This window comes from Bacillus rossius, chromosome 5 (genome assembly GCF_032445375.1).
Source record: "Bacillus rossius redtenbacheri isolate Brsri chromosome 5, Brsri_v3, whole genome shotgun sequence".
NCBI lineage: Eukaryota > Metazoa > Arthropoda > Insecta > Phasmatodea > Bacillidae > Bacillus > Bacillus rossius.
The window spans coordinates 42,471,910-42,488,970 of record NC_086333.1 but is presented as its reverse complement, the minus strand read 5'-3'; the positions used below and the strand labels follow the sequence as shown (position 1 = coordinate 42,488,970).

The window sequence follows — 17,061 nt, the reverse complement described above, 5'->3', positions numbered from 1 at the left end:
CATTACGCCAGTCCGTTAATACACCATTGCATTAATTCTGAACTAATAGTGTTTGTAACATTATTTTTTTTATTTAATACATTACGTTTAAGAAATTTCTATGTATTCCGCCTATTCGGTTGCGCCCCTCTGTTTGAGGATTTTAAAGTTTCTGTAGAGAACGATTGACGGAGCGCGTGACGTACGTAGATTTCTAGTGAATTCAAGCGACTTCCCCCTCTCTCTCTTACTGCGTCCAAACTCCTTCCAGTGGAGCAGTATCGAAGAATTTTCGTTATCAGCAAGTGGCGACAGATAAGCGGGGGTCTTATCAGGCCCCGGTGTGCATCGCGCGCACGCTGTTCGCTGTCGCACGGGGAATGTTTGCGCTTGCATTTCGCCGCGTTTTCCCGGTATCCTCGACGGCGTCTGAGGTCGCGAGTCAGCCTGCAGTCGGCGACCAGCCTCTCTCCTGTCTGTCCGCCTGCGCCAGTCCTCGTGGGTCGCGTTCTTCTCGCCAGGTGAGCCCGCCTAGTCTGCAGTGCATCTGTGTTAAGGTGGGTTTACGATTGAGAATTAAGAATTAAGACTTAGTCGTGTACTTACCATATGACTATGTAAACTAGTGGAATGGTTTATGATTGTCGTGTGTGAATTTTGACGGGTCGTGTGCGAACCATATGATGACTTAAGACTTAACAGAAATGGTTATATTTTATATTTTTCGTTAAGACTTAAGGGAAGTGACCAATCACAACAAACCGGAACCTTTCAGCCGGAAGTTTATGTCTTATTATTGGACCGAGCGAGGCAGTATATTGGGTTAGAATTTGTATATTTGTAATTTGTAATCATCATCCATTTCGAAAAAATAGATATCCCATTTGTCAATAACCTATTTTAAACCTGCTTCTCCATTTCGAACAATGGCCGACTATGTGTTTTGTGCTGTGATTGGTTAGAATTAACGACTTCTATGTCAATCATAAACTGCAAAATGTAGTTTTGACTCAATAATGTGCTCGATGTTAAGTTATAATTGTTAAGGAAATCAATCGTAAACCCAGCTTTAGTGAGGCGCTCGCTGGTGCTTCTAGCGCAGTGTCTCCCCCGAACTGGCGCGCAGTCTTCTTTCTCGCCGTGCATAGGAACAACTACGAGTTTTGAGCGGCGGCCGTAACGTTATACGGCGGAGAAACGAACATTAAGGTGTAAAGAAAGTCCCTTGAGTGCTTTCAAGAACTTGTATACCGGGTGTTTTCGTCCCTAAACATTATTCTAAAGAAAGTCGTTTTCACTTCCCTAAAAATATAGTATTATAAAAAAACGACATCCGGAAACAGAACAACTCATCCGCGTTCAGGCTATTCTTAAATACTTTTCGTAAACAGACACCGCTCGGACATCTTGAGCAGTTTTTCAAATTGCGTGATTTTTCTAGAAGCTCTGCGCACCGAGTGTGCGCCCGGGTAGGCGGGGCCATCGAGGTCAGTGGAGACTATGAAGGAAGGGTATAATGGTTGGCCCCTGCTGCTGCAAAGCACTTTCGATGGAGCGTTTGTCTATTGCCTGCTGCATAACACTTCAATGCTCTTGAAAACTGCTTATTATGGTCACACTGTAAAATTTTATTTGTAAATTGAAGAGAACTGTTCATGTAAACTTAACATATATTTGGAAACTTTTACATTTACATGAAAACAACTGTATCACTGCAAAATAGTGTTCGCAATAATACTGGGATCGCAGTATTAACTTACCAGTTAAATTTATGTGTAAACCATTCCCTGAATAGCTTTGCAATATTAACTGCGCACGTAATAAGTATGCTACAACAAAATAAAGTCAAATTGTTGAATATGATATTCTCTTTTCCAATGTTTAAAATATTTATGCTTTAATTAGACATCAATTAAAATATAAAATTACGCACCAATTTTCGTAAGAAATACTCAATATTATCTCGAAAAAGGTGTTTTATGTATGCAAAAATGATCATATCCAAGTGTTTTACGAATTTACAATATATATCTTATAGTATTTCAAACTATTTCGTGGCAACTGGTTTCCAAAGGTAAGTACAGATTTTTTTTTCTGTGCACAAAGCAGATAACAGATAATTTATGGAACCTTATGCTTTAAAATTGTAGCAACTCAAAAGCAGACGCGATAATCAGAGAAATAATGACTTTTGATCTTGCTGTATAGTTCCTCATCTGCAAGGCCGTCATTTTCATTGCATCAGTAAGCGACTGTTTCTGAAGCCATCTAGATACTTCTGCCAGAGCGAGTGGTCTGCTAGCAGCGGAGACGTGGGCAGTATTCCCCTGCATAGAAACCCCGTGCTGCAGCGGTGCAGCTGAATGCGCCAATAAACCGGGAATAATTAGCAGTTCCTCTTACCTGAATGGCTATACTTGAATAATACGTGTGCTGAAGCCGCTGTCGTGTGCTCGTCTGTTGCTCCCACTGTGAGCAACCAGTTCTGTATCCAACCGAGTTGCCATCGGGTGCGCTTCTTCCGAGAAATTGCCAGAAAAGAGGAGGTCATGATTTATCGCTTAAATATCTTCTACTTCAACTTTCCGAAGAAATATTTCCAGTGAGGTTTAATTATTTTTAAGTCAATAATCACGGATCATAACAGCAATGGCGTATGTCCAAAAACTTACATCAAGTCATAACAGCAGCTGTGTTCTCGTTGCCATCCCCCCCCCCCCAAAAAAACACCAAAAAACGCAGAACGAGCTTCTTTCGCCAGTCACACTGTAAAAAAAATGTTGGTACTTTTACAAAGGTAGTCCTTGGAAACTCATTTGTCAACGATATCACATGTAAAATAACAAGGCAGAGCTTCGTGCCATTTGCTATTTTGCAAATCTCTGCCTTGCAATTTTACAATTGATATCGTTGGCAACAGAGTTTCCAAGTACTACCCTTGTAAAGGTACAAAAATTCTTTACAGTGCAGATCCACGTGTAGCACGGGGAAAAAAAAATCTAATTTGTGCGATGAATAACAATCTCTATTCCCATAGGGTGTGTTTGTGTGTATGTATGTATATATAAGTTAAAGCCCGTTTTGTGTTTATGCAGAAAAACACATTAGAAGTAAGATAAAACGTTGGAACACTGAAGAAGAAAAGAGTTTTGGCATCCAGCTACAAAACTTTTGTTTATAGCAAATACTATATGGGACGTGTGAAATTCACCGTATATATTATTTGGCGGCGTACTAAACTGCAATCTCATGCGCATCTTATTATTTTATCATTGGATTTCGAGATGGGCCCGCCTTAAAAGAATGGGAATCAATAACAAAACTTTCACAAAAAAAATGTATCAAGAAACCAGAAAAATTTGCGGATTTAATTCGTGGCAGGATACCCCTTGTTCTGCTCCTGCTGCTGGCACACAGTTTCAAATGGAGGGCTTTTGAGCCTGCGAGAGACGCTCCATTGAAGAAGTGCCTAATCGCAGGCGGTCCAGTTGAGACGTTTCGAAAGCCAGCAGCGTGAGAGGAGAAAAATTCTCGTATTCTTGCGGCAACACATAAACACTCCAGACACCTGCCGTTTTCCCCCACTTTGCTATTGGACCAGGTGACGTATCCTAGAGACATGCAAAATTCGCGGATTCATTTCGCGATAGGCTAGCATCAAAACAACTATACCTTCGTACCGCTTCTGCGATTGGCCCACATTTTATCCGGAGAACTGTGAGCCAATGGGAAACACTAAACCAAGAAAGTGCCGAATTACGGACTGCCTAGTTGAGACGTCTCACGCGTCAGTAACCAATCAACAGGTGTCATTTCCGCGAGTATTTAAAGGAAAGTGGAGTCTATCCTAGAGGTCAGTGAATCCGCGAAATTTGCAGGTCTCTGGTATCACACGTCCGCGCACTGGTCAAGTTCGGGTACGCCCTGAGGCGCGACTCTGAAGCCTTCCGGGTAATGTGATACCTTTTGAATTCGTGGTAGTTTTTTTTTTGACGTGATAACGTCTTATAAATCAATAAACGCCGGCTGCACGCACGAAAAATTGTCACGCTCCGCCTGAGCCGAGCGTGCAAGAACCGGCCAACCACCGTGCGAGAAATTCTTCTATAATATAAAACAGGTTAAAGCGTGGCTTTATAACTAATTGTTCGTGATTATATTTAAACTAATTATTTAAATTAAATTTGCACAAAATGTAAATAATATTTGAAAATTAAGAAGTATGCAATTTTTCATCAATGTTTTCTTATGACGTTATCACGTAAAATTATCGTCCGTAAACCGACTTTACAGACAACCCCCCCCCCTTTTTTTTTGATAAAACTGTAAATATGATTTTATATACTATATGCCCCGATATGTTGACAGTTGTAACAGGTGTAAGGCTGACTTTACAGTTCTAGTTTAATTTTACCTAGTTGTTGACATGGGGAACTGTCATTAATCTGTTCCAAAATATTCAGTTTAGTTGGTACCGACCATACATATGAAGATGCACCGAACTCTTCGTGATGAACATGGATAACATTTTAAATTAAATGATCAGGGTCCTCTGGTGGTTCATCGAACGTTTAAACTTCCATACTGATCTACATAAACGATAAACCTAATTTTCTTGCAATGTAACTGAACGGATACAAGAAAGTTTTTTAAAAAAATACAATAGGGTTAGGCAAGCGTCTCCCTCTCCCATCATGTCCGAATTTTTTCCTTATTCCGGTTCTTTATAAAGAAGTATTTTAAAAAATGGCTCTGTAGAAGCAAATTTGTATAAATTAGCCAGTTATGACAACAGACTTCTAGTGAGCGATCACGATGCAATTAGTCAATTTTTTTAATTTCAGACAAAATATTTTAATGAATTCCCATTAATTTTGTCCCCCTTCTGAGCTCGGACAACATACCTGTCCACTTTCATGTGAAAATTGCTTCTCTGGCACAGATTGATTCGGCATACATGAGTAAGTTAAAAGCGGAATATGTTTTAGGGAACTTATGTTGCTTAACATACGGCATTGCTTTTTTACACTGAGTCTCACATAAAAAACCTCAATAAAAGACAGAATACACAAAAACACTGAAAACAAGCCAAAATAAGATGATATCTTAGGAAGCGTACTTGTTCGTCTGTGCTGACGTCGTTGTGTTGCCCAGAGTATCGGTTTAGTATCATCGTGGGGTTCGTTTGTTTGACACTGTGTTGTCCAAAGTCGGTTTTGTCTGTATATACTGTTATTGTTGCGATTGTTTAGTCGTTGTCAGCCAACTGTTTTCGTCTGTGCTGTGATATTTTTTTCTGACTGATCCGTTCCACGAAATTCTCTGTACTGTGTTGATATTTTTGCTTGATTTCTGTGTGTTTGCGTTTGCATCCTTTGTCCAGTGTTGATATTCTCTGTGACATCCAGTGTATACAAGCAATGTCGTATGTCAAAAAAAAATTTACATAAGTTTTTTTTCCCCCATTGCAAATACCTACCATTCAAAGAAAGTTTTACTTGGAGTGTATAGCTGCTTTGCATTTTGGCGTTTAATACGCGCGATAATTTTCATCGGCCAAGTCGGCGGGAGGGTTTTCGTATTGTTTGCTCTACAGACGATTATAGGATCATAAATTTCCTGTTTGACAGCTTTGCACCTACCCTTCTTCGAGTCAAGTGTCGGCGTCCTGTAGCTGGTAATTGTCGGTCTCGAGAGATGAACAGTTTTGCTTTGTTCTCTGTTCCTCGTCCTAATCAGCTTCGTCCGACCCGTTCATTAACTCATCAAAAGCCGTCGTTTCCCTTTGTTTTCCTTGACGAATCCTCCTCTCTACCTGATCCACACACTCTTAACAGAATTTAAGTTTTTTCCGTGGAAATTTTAGCGTTTCCTCGGTTAACTCGTATTGTGTTTTATATGTGAAGAATACACACCCTTGCGTTTTAGACCCGGCTAGGTACCCCATGGTGTTGTTAGCTAATTGTAGGGTTTTAAAAAGGAAATATGACTATAGAAGACAAATTATCGGTACCATCCAGCTGTAACAAAATTATTTTCTAGTGGATAAAACAAAACAAAAGTTTTAACTATGAAGACTTGCCTTGCTTTTTTTTAAAATATATCTACAATAAATGTGGTAAAAAAGGCAACAAAAACACACTTTGCAATGATTATATGCAGGGTGCTTATAGGACCCCAAAAGTCACGAACAAGAAAGGAAACTGAAGGACTGGCCACGAATATCACTGAAAAGTCTCAAAATAAACAGAAACTTTGCTGGAAGTCACGAAGCTTTAATTTCTAGCAGCCTTTTGTGAAATTTATAAATTTGTTTTTTTGATGACTCACTACAGTTAACAGTCTCATATTAAATATAAGTAAATGGAGATTGTAAACTTAAATCGTGTGGAAATTTTCTGTTAAAAGGTTTAGCTTTCCAGTTTAAAAACCATTACTTTACTATTAATTTTAGAAACTATTGATTGTTGATCTTGTTTTCTGGGCTATACATATATAAATTTTCCTGCATTTTTTAATTAAAAGGTGTATATATATACATATATATATATTTAGGCCTAATTAAAAAATGCAGGATAATTTTGTTTATAGGTATTAAAAATGTTCAGAATATTTGTACGATATACCTATTGTAGACATTCTGTTTAGTGAAAGTTTTCATAGTAACTGCCCTGAAATAAAAAAGTTATGAAACTAAAAATTTTAAATCCAGTTTGAGAGTAGAGTCAATAATGAAAGTTTTTTTTTCCTTATAGGCTACCTATCTTTTGAAAATTGTTATTTTTTTGTTTCATTTTATATATTTTAATTTAGGCTTCGTCCGGAAATTCCCTGTAGTGGTGTACGCCCATAATTTACCACTTAGTGCATATACTATGGTTTTTTAAATCAACAAATGTCACCCATGTAGTCGAGCTGAGTTGTGAATGTTCGTTTTTCTGGATGAGATTATTAGGCATAAATTCCAAACTTGTGAATAATTTACAAGCATATATTTGAAAATTTTGATTGACCAACTATTCTAAATGATTCATGCATACCTGCAAATTATTAATGACAGGGGTTTGTCAATATTTTATGTCGGTGTATGTCTGTCTGATGAGCCCACTGCGCCTCGCCAATAGTATCGGCGTGTTCACAGGCGTTGGTTCATCTGAAAAATTTTAGAAAATTATGGTGGCTTGGTGGAAATTGTATATAATGCTTAGATTTTTGCTTTCCACGGAATAACATTTTCCAAAAAAGTTATCCTAAAACAAAATAATGTGATATTAGTTGGCAATTCAATTACATTTTATAGAGCCAAACCACGTTAACAACCAGGAAGCTTGCCAAATCAGTACCTAACTGCTGTCATAACGACCCCTTATACCTGTCAATCATAAACGATTTGAATCTGCTGAAACTTTCTGTTTTTGTTTTATCAAATCATTCATTTATAATGTTTTCTTGTTTAAAGACCTGTTAAAAAAATTAAAGTAATACATTTTTGATGCATACGTCGTTAGAGTAGCTAAGAAACATGAAAAATATAATAAGTTTAACATTGTATTAGCAGTGAAGATAAACTTTAATTATTATCGGTTGCTAGCCGCAACGCAATAATTATGTCCTCTCTAACGTTTGTATTTCCTTAATGGAAAATTGATTAATCCATAACAAACATAGATAATTTTTTTGCGAAACCACCGATGGTGTCGTTATTCGCAGTTGTAGTCACTTAGAAAAAATTTATAAATTAATTTATCGATTTTTTCCTGTGTCGATTGGTGGTCTTTTAAGAAATAAATGCTAACTTTTAAAATGTTTCGTTTGGTGCGGTTCATGGTTGATTATTTTTTTTTTGTAAATGGAACATAAGTATTCATGTAAGATGCAGACATTTGTAAATTTGTACATTTAAATGAAAACAGTTGTACAACTACACAAGCATTAGGATCTCGAAAAAAAATGTATTTCATGTATACAAAAATGACCATAACCATGTATTGTACTAAGTTAAATATATTTCTTGTAATATTACAAAACTATTTCTAGGCAACTGGTTCCCAAAGGAATCTTTTGTAAAAGTACGGAAAAAAAAATTCCCCCCCCCCCCCCTCCCTTCTTCTGTGTAGCTTGCTAGTGCATTTGTAAAGATCAAAAGTGCTTCCAGTTGGGTCTGAAGGTGGACTCGGTGATTCACAGGTGAAAACAGTTTGCATGCCTTCGCCTCCCGGTGTTCCACCCGTGCCTTTATTTGCCTTCTGAACTGATTGAAACGTGGGCCGCCCCGCCTCGTCGAGGACAGCACGGCGGGAGGATTGCCTTCGCGCCTTGCCACGAGGACTCGGCTCCGGCGCTACTTGAGATGCGCGAACCCGCCTGCTCCGGGCGGGATAATCGAATTTCCCGGAGTCCCCCCCGCGCGCGCCTCGCCTGGTCTTCCGGAAGCCCCCCCCCCCCCCCCCAACCTCTCGCTGGAGCCCCCCATTAGGCTCGCTGCGGCGGCGATTAGACTTGTTAAACGCACTGCCGTCACGGTGCTGTTGCCGTCCATTTAGCCTTTGTGCCGTGGTATTTTTTGACGTGACGCCTAATAAATCGATGAACGCCGGCTGCACGCACGGAAAAGTGTCACGTCACGCACATTGTCCCGTTACGCTGTGTCCCGTTACGCCCATTGTACGCTTGCGCCGCATCTATATCTCTTCCACTCGATTGGAACAACCATCGATTTGACTTTTTCGAGGCACATTAAACTTGAAACACTCCCATTCGTTTCCTACTTTTCCTATCATCGTCCTATCCTTAACAGAATAACACGGATTGGAAGAAGTTCAATAGCAAACATGTGTTAAAGTAATAGTTAAAATAATCTCTTCGTTAAAGTAATAAACATATTTGAATTCATGAGTGCAAATAAAAGTAAATTTATCAATTAAATTGTAGATTTCATTTCACTCCTTCTTTGTATCCATACAAAATAGTGATAATTCAATAAAACGATTCAATTTTATTCATAAAAGTATGCAATCATTTCATCAATGTTTTGTTATGACGTTGTCACGTTAAACTATCGTCCGTAAACCGACTTTACAGAAAACCAATTTTTTTTATTTTAATGTTTCTTGCAATGGAGAAATTTTATTTGAAACGTGTGTGTGTGTTTTTTTAATGAGTAAATGTCTTTGCTCTCGGTATACGGCGGTGATTTAGTGAAATGGAACGAAGTCGATGAACGGAAATGATTCACAAAAATGGTGGGACACACGTGTAGCAGCATAAACCCCTTACATAGTCACTTTCAGTAAATATTAGGTGACGTACCAAACATATTTGGTGTGCCAAATAAAACTGTATGATGGTCAAACTATACCCTGGTATATATATATTTGGTAAACTATTATAGTCATAGGGAAAAGTAATCACAAGTGTTAAATTACGTAAGAAAACTGGCATTACAGTGATCGTATTACATATTCTCCTTCTAAACGCTCAAGAGGCTTACTAGCATAGCACAGCCTCAAGGGGCGTGGTTCTAATCACGTCACTTCTTAAAATAACTTTATAACCATGTTTAACAAGGAAATATTTAGAGATTGGTTTTAGTCGTTTAAGCAAAAACAAATAAACAAACATATGCTTAGTGTTATTATATGTGTTGTATTAAAATGTTTCGGGTTAATATTTTAGTAATGCCATACAAATATATCTTCTAACGTTTGCGGGAACTTTATTGTATTAACGGTTTAGTGCATTTCAAAAAGGTGGGCAGTATTTTAATAAAATTCGTTGTCAAAAATTTCCGTGTCAAAATCCGGGTTTTTATCGGATTCGTTTCTAATAGTTTAAAATTTCTGATTGTTTTGTGCTTCTAATTGCTATTCTGCGTTTGATGGTGGCAATCAAGTTTTACTATTCAGGCAGTGAATTCTCGCGGCGGGCGTAGAAAATATGTGTGTGATTCGCATCCAGAAATTTTCTGTATTTGAAAAGTGACCATTTTATTTATCAATTTATTTGTCACACTCGCCTTGCCCCGAGGAGCTTGCCCGCGACGACAGACTACCCCCCTCCATTTTCCCCCTCCTTAGCTTTCCCCTGAGCCTGTGCAGTAGTCGTTTTGTGCTAACTTATGGCATTGGCGAGTGTCGTTGTCTTGCCTCCGAGCTGGAAACATGTGCATCTGCCAACTTAATTTAGTTTTTAATGGGTCTTCGCACGAAGGCTGCGTGCCAGATGTAAATCGTCACGAATCTTAGTGTTGTAATTTCAATTTTTGTAAATTTGCTTTCGTTCCCGCGTGTCAAAATTACGTTTGGCATTAAGATTTTCAATAATGTAACTTGTTTCGTGATTTATGCAATGTGTCCATACAGTTTGTTGAGAGTATGGAAAAGTTAAAACTCGTGATGAGTAGATGTCATTTCTGGCCTCGCAACTGGTTCATCGGCGAGGTCATTGATTTGTTACGCGAGTATTCGTGGGCTTGCAATGCGTTGTGTGAACGTGGAGACGGAGGCAACCCTTAGTAACTGGCGTATTGAGTCAAGAGAATTGATCTAGTCATGTTAAACTCTGAGTTCTGGGTTTTGCTCGGAACGTCTGCAGCACCTAAGAAATATGCCGTAACTTCTCTGCGTTATTGTTGCATCACTCGTGTATTTCCTTCCTTGCTTGTAAGATTTCAAAGGGCCTTAAGGAGGATATTTGCCGATGCATGATTTGTGTCATGTTAGCGGGTTCGGAGAACGGTATAGGGTTCATTTGTATGCAAGGTTTAAACTGTAATGAGATGCCCATGTCACACGTTGCGGCTATCGCACCCGCGCCAGAAATGTAGTGCCTCAATGTTATCTGAATGTAATGCAAGTATTTGTCAGTAGACTTTTTTTATATGTATTGTTTTTGGCCAGAGGCGCTCTGTTAATATGTCATTTGTGTAAAGACATAGTTGTAAAGTGTGAAATTGTAACGTTGACATGTAATGCTAATGAAGGCATAGACTTGTTTTTGTTTTATATTTATAGCCATATTGTAAAAAATGTTACATGTTTTGATCTCATTGTACTCGAGTATTGAGCGAATATTAATTTTAGCTTTGAAAGTTGGCTTCATACTATATTTGTAATCAAACTTAATCTTTTCCTATATTATTCTCGTATTCAGACCTTTACCGTGGTATTTATTTTGATGTTAAATAAGAGTTTGAGCTACGTACTCGGGCTTTGTACCAGTCCTAATATTGTCGTCCAATTTAAAGGCTTTTTCCGTCTGTGTGCCTGTATACTGCATATCACGTGTAAGAAATTTGTGCAAGAGATTTGCAAATTTTTATTGAAAGCATTAAAGACTATGTTTTGAATTTTGATTTGTTCTGTTCGATCAATGGGTTCCACCTCTCTAAAACTCTTATTGCTCTTTCAATTTACTACATGTTATGCACTCGAAACTTTGAGAACATCAGGGCTGGTGTTTCCTCTTAAACCTGTGAAGGAATCAAGGGAGTTGGTTGTGTCTGCTGTGAGAGTTTGCAGTCGGGAGTTGATTCATAGCTCAGCCCACCACCGTGGTTTCAAGTTTGCTCGTTACCGAGGGTAGATGTTTACACATAACTGGCGAGTACTGAACGATTAGCTCACTTTTTCTTTCTTTTAGATATACGGTCCCATTGCTGGTGATAGTGTATGTCATATATATCTTCGTTACCGAAACGTTGCAACTGTTTTGGCGTAGTATTGTACGTCTGAGCTGTTGTTGACCAGAATGTTCGGTTTAGTCAAATCGCTGAGTTCGCCTGTTTGTCGTTATGTTGTCCAAGGTTGGATTTTGTCTTTAAACAATGTTCTTGTTGCAACTATCTCGTCGTTGCCACACCACTATGTTAATCTGTGCTGTAATATATTTTTCTGAATACTACCTTCCACGTTTTTTTCAATGATGTTTATGTATTTAACTGTTGATATCAACTGGTTTTGTATTGTTTTCTGTGTGTGTGCGTATTCATCTCTTTTGTTCATACTTGAGGTTTCTCTGTGACATAAGTACATTGTAACCAGAATTACTTAGTAAAAAAAAACACTTTTTAAATTTGTGTACCATTTACTATTGTGAAGCCGGCATGGTACGTAAATGTATCGCTAATTACGACACTAAAACTAAATTTTATAAATGTTGACTGTAAGATACTGTTTTAATTGTTGAACTTATATGACAAAAGTTTGGTTTATAAACAACAATACAACATTTTTTTTCTTCAGCATAAGAAGTGAAGATTAATGTGAATGGCGCCACAATGTTGAGATAAGAGACATGATTTCAATCTCAGCAACGCACGAAGTCAATCTTTTTTGTTTTTATTTTTCATCTGCCTTTGACGCCTGTGGTATAACAATATTTACAATCATAAAAAAATTGTCTGTGTAAGCTTTTATAAAAGAACGTACCAAAATGTAGTTTAAGTGTACAATTATTGTAACAGTTCGTACTACTATAAATAACACTTTTGCTAACCAAACAGATGTACCAAAATGTTGTTCAAGTTTATATACCTACCATTTATTTAAGTGGTACAGTACCACGTTATAGTACTATTGTTACCTAACAAACCCACCAAAATGTTATTTAAGTGTACCATTATTTTAGTAGTTACGTATTCCTGTATTATTATTTTGCTAATTAAACGCACAAAAAATTGTTAAAATGTATATATATATAATTTTTTTAGTAGTTACGTACGACAATATAGTACTATTGCTAGCATAATGTTGTTTAAGCGTACAATTATTTCAGAGCTTCCGTACCATTATCTAATACTGTTGCGACCTAGCATTCCTGGCAGCAGCACCTCTAGGGGGGCCGGTCGGGTGTTATCAGCTCCATTAAGCGCTCGTCATTAGAGGGCGTTAGTGGGGCGGCCGTTACTTGCCTGCTCCACCCCTCCCTGTCTCAACCCTGCCCACGTGAACTGCTTATAGCTGCCGCCACACGAGGCGTGTTCTCGTCCCACAGACGCCCGCAGCTCTGCGGGGCGCGTGCGTGTCTATACTCCGCGTGTTCGGGCTGAAAGCCCTCCTCGCTCTCCCGGGAGACCCCTGCTTCCCCGCGCCCCACAACTCTTTCAACTTGTTTGATCGTTCACTCCTGTGCGTTCACCGGGATGTGTGTTTAATTTCCCCTGCCACGTGTTTGCGTATCGCTAATTAGGGCTGCATTTGTTTCCCTACTTACAGAGCTAAGGGTGTGGCCATGCTCGCTTTTGCTACACGGACACTGCGTGAGACAGCTTTCTGTCCAGCTAATGATCTGCGCCGTTGGTTGAAGTGCAGTGTATTCCAAGGTGGAAACAGTTTTAAAATACAATGTTTTAAGGAAGGGACCGTGTTTAACGAAGCAAATTGTTAATTCATGCTCATTAACCGTCATCGGGTGTGGTTAAGAACCATTTCCACTTTGTTTTGAGCGTTGCAATGAGGCTACGGTAAGGTAGGAATTGACGTCACAGTACAGTATAGTACATTATTCCATTGGAGGGGGATCCCCCATATTCCTAGTTTTTCTTTGTAAACCTGGCTCTCTTAGACATACGGTCTTTCCGTCCCGGACCACCACGGACGTGGATATGGAATACTCTATGTATGCAAATAGGGAAAGCCGTTAGAGCTCTGGCTGTGACGAGGGGCTGAGGCTACGCATTCCAGCATCGCCACCACCCCGGCCCCCTAGCTGACTCTGCTAACCAGACAGTTGGCACCACCTCGGCCTCCTAGTTGACTCTGCTAACCAGACAGTTGGCACCACCTCGGCCCCTAGTTGACTCTGCTAACCAGACAGTTCGCACCACCTCGGCCCCTAGTTGACTCTGCTAACCAGACAGTTGGCACCACCTCGGCCCCCAAGCTGACTCTGCTTACCAGACAGTTGGCACCACCTCGGCCCCTAGTTGACTCTGCTAACCAGACAGTTGGCACCACCTCGGCCTCCTAGTTGACTCTGCTAACCAGACAGTTGGCACCACCTCGGCCCCTAGTTGACTCTGCTAACCAGACAGTTCGCACCACCTCGGCCCCTAGTTGACTCTGCTAACCAGACAGTTGGCACCACCTCGGCCCCCAAGCTGACTCTGCTAACCAGACAGTTGGCACCACCTCGGCCTCCTAGTTGACTCTGCTAACCAGACAGTTGGCACCACCTCGGCCTCCTAGTTGACTCTGCTAACCAGACAGCACCACCTCGGCCCCTAGTTGACTCTGCTAACCAGACAGTTGGCACCACCTCGGCCCCCTAGTTGACTCTGCTAACCAGACAGTTGGCACCACCTCGGCCCCTAGTTGACTCTGCTAACCAGACAGTTGGCACCACCTCGGCCCCTAGTTGACTCTGCTAACCAGACAGTTGGCACCACCTCGGCCCATAGTTGACTCTGCTAACCAGACAGTTCGCACCACCTCGGCCCCTAGCTGACTCTGCTAACCAGACAGTTGGCACCACCTCGGCCCCCTAGTTGACTCTGCTAACCAGACAGTTGGCACCACCTCGGCCTCCTAGTTGACTCTGCTAACCAGACAGTTGGCACCACCTCGGCCCCCAAGCTGACTCTGCTTACCAGACAGTTAGCACCACCTCGGCCCCTAGTTGACTCTGCTAACCAGACAGTTGGCACCACCTCGGCCCCTAGTTGACTCTGCTTACCAGACAGTTGGCACCACCTCGGCCTCCTAGTTGACTCTGCTAAACAGACAGTTGGCACCACCTCGGCCCCCAAGCTGACTCTGCTTACCAGACAGTTGGCACCACCTCGGCCCCTAGTTGACTCTGCTAACCAGACAGTTGGCACCACCTCGGCCCTTAGCTGACTCTGCTAACCAGACAGTTGGCACCACCTCGGCCCCTAGTTGACTCTGCTTACCAGACAGTAGGCACCACCTCGGCCTCCTAGTTGACTCTGCTAACCAGACAGTTGGCACCACCTCGGCCCCCAAGCTGACTCTGCTTACCAGACAGTTGGCACCACCTCGGCCCCTAGTTGACTCTGCTAACCAGACAGTTCGCACCACCTCGGCCCCTAGTTGACTCTGCTAACCAGACAGTTGGCACCACCTCGGCCTCCTAGTTGACTCTGCTAACCAGACAGTTGGCACCACCTCGGCCCCTAGTTGACTCTGCTAACCAGACAGTTCGCACCACCTCGGCCCCTAGTTGACTCTGCTAACCAGACAGTTGGCACCACCTCGGCCTCCTAGTTGACTCTGCTAACCAGACAGTTAGCACCACCTCGGCCCCCTAGTTGACTCTGCTAACCAGACAGTTGGCACCACCTCGGCCCCTAGTTGACTCTGCTAACCAGACAGTTGGCACCACCTCGGCCCCTAGTTGACTCTGCTAACCAGACAGTACGCACCACCTCGGCCCCTAGCTGACTCTGCTAACCAGACAGTTGGCACCACCTCGGCCCCCTAGTTGACTCTGCTAACCAGACAGTTAGCACCACCTCGGCCTCCTACTTGACTCTGCTAACCAGACAGTTGGCACCACCTCGGCCCCTAGTTGACTCTGCTAACCAGACAGTTGGCACCACTTCGGCCTCCTAGTTGACTCTGCTAACCAGACAGTTGGCACCACCTCGGCCCCTAGTTGACTCTGCTAACCAGACAGTTCGCACCACCTCGGCCCCTAGTTGACTCTGCTAACCAGACAGTTGGCACCACCTCCGCCCCCAAGCTGACTCTGCTTACCAGACAGTTGGCACCACCTCGGCCCCTAGTTGACTCTGCTAACCAGACAGTTGGCACCACCTCGGCCTCCTAGTTGACTCTGCTAACCAGACAGTTAGCACCACCTCGGCCCCTAGTTGACTCTGCTAACCAGACAGTTGGCACCACCTCGGCCCCCTAGTTGACTCTGCTAACCAGACAGTTGGCACCACCTCGGCCCCTAGTTGACTCTGCTAACCAGACAGTTGGCACCACCTCGGCCCCTAGTTGACTCTGCTAACCAGACAGTTGGCACCACCTCGGCCTCTAGTTGACTCTGCTAACCAGACAGTTGGCACCACCTCGGCCCCCAAGCTTACTCTGCTTACCAGACAGTTAGCACCACCTCGGCCCCTAGTTGACTCTGCTAACCAGACAGTTGGCACCACCTCGGCCCCTAGTTGACTCTGCTTACCAGACAGTTGGCACCACCTCGGCCTCCTAGTTGACTCTGCTAACCAGACAGTTGGCACCACCTCGGCCCCCAAGCTGACTCTGCTTACCAGACAGTTCGCACCACCTCGGCCCCTAGTTGACTCTGCTAACCAGACAGTTGGCACCACCTCGGCCTCCTAGTTGACTCTGCTAACCAGACAGTTAGCACCACCTCGGCCTCCTAGTTGACTCTGCTAACCAGACAGTTCGCACCACCTCGGCCCCTAGCTGACTCTGCTAACCAGACAGTTGGCACCACTTCGGCCCCCTAGTTGACTCTGCTAACCAGACAGTTCGCACCACCTCGGCCCCTAGCTGACTCTGCTAACCAGACAGTTGGCACCACCTCGGCCCCCTAGTTGACTCTGCTAACCAGACAGTTAGCACCACCTCGGCCTCCTAGTTGACTCTGCTAACCAGACAGTTGGCACCACCTCGGCCCCTAGTTGACTCTACTAACCAGACAGTTGGCACCACCTCGGCCTCCTAGTTGACTCTGCTAACCAGACAGTTGGCACCACCTCGGCCCCTAGTTGACTCTGCTAACCAGACAGTTCGCACCACCTCGGCCCCTAGTTGACTCTGCTAACCAGACAGTTGGCACCACCTCGGCCCCCTAGTTGACTCTGCTAACCAGACAGTTGGCACCACCTCGGCCCCTAGTTGACTCTGCTAACCAGACAGTTGGCACCACCTCGGCCCCCTAGTTGACTCTGCTAACCAGACAGTTGGCACCACCTCGGCCTCCTAGTTGACTCTGCTAACCAGACAGTTGGCACCACCTCGGCCCCCAAGCTGACTCTGCTTACCAGACAGTTAGCACCACCTCGGCCCCTAGTTGACTCTGCTAACCATACAGTTGTCACCACCTCGGCCCCTAGTTGACTCTGCTTACCAGACAGTTGGCACCACC

At 42.6% G+C, this 17,061-nt stretch overlaps 1 protein-coding gene across 3 annotated transcripts in view; it reads left to right on the top strand.

Annotated features, from left to right (window-relative positions):
- Window positions 1-17,061, top strand: part of LOC134531738 (uncharacterized) — a 618,769-nt gene that overhangs the window by 253,986 nt on the left and 347,722 nt on the right. Inside the window, exon 1 of one of the 3 annotated variants that reach the window (XM_063367608.1) lies at window positions 416-500. The exons of the other annotated variants lie outside the window; for them this stretch is intronic. The gene's annotated coding sequence lies outside the window, so the exon portion shown is untranslated. Of the gene's footprint in view, window positions 1-415; window positions 501-17,061 lie in introns of those variants that run through there. 3 annotated transcript variants of the gene reach the window in all.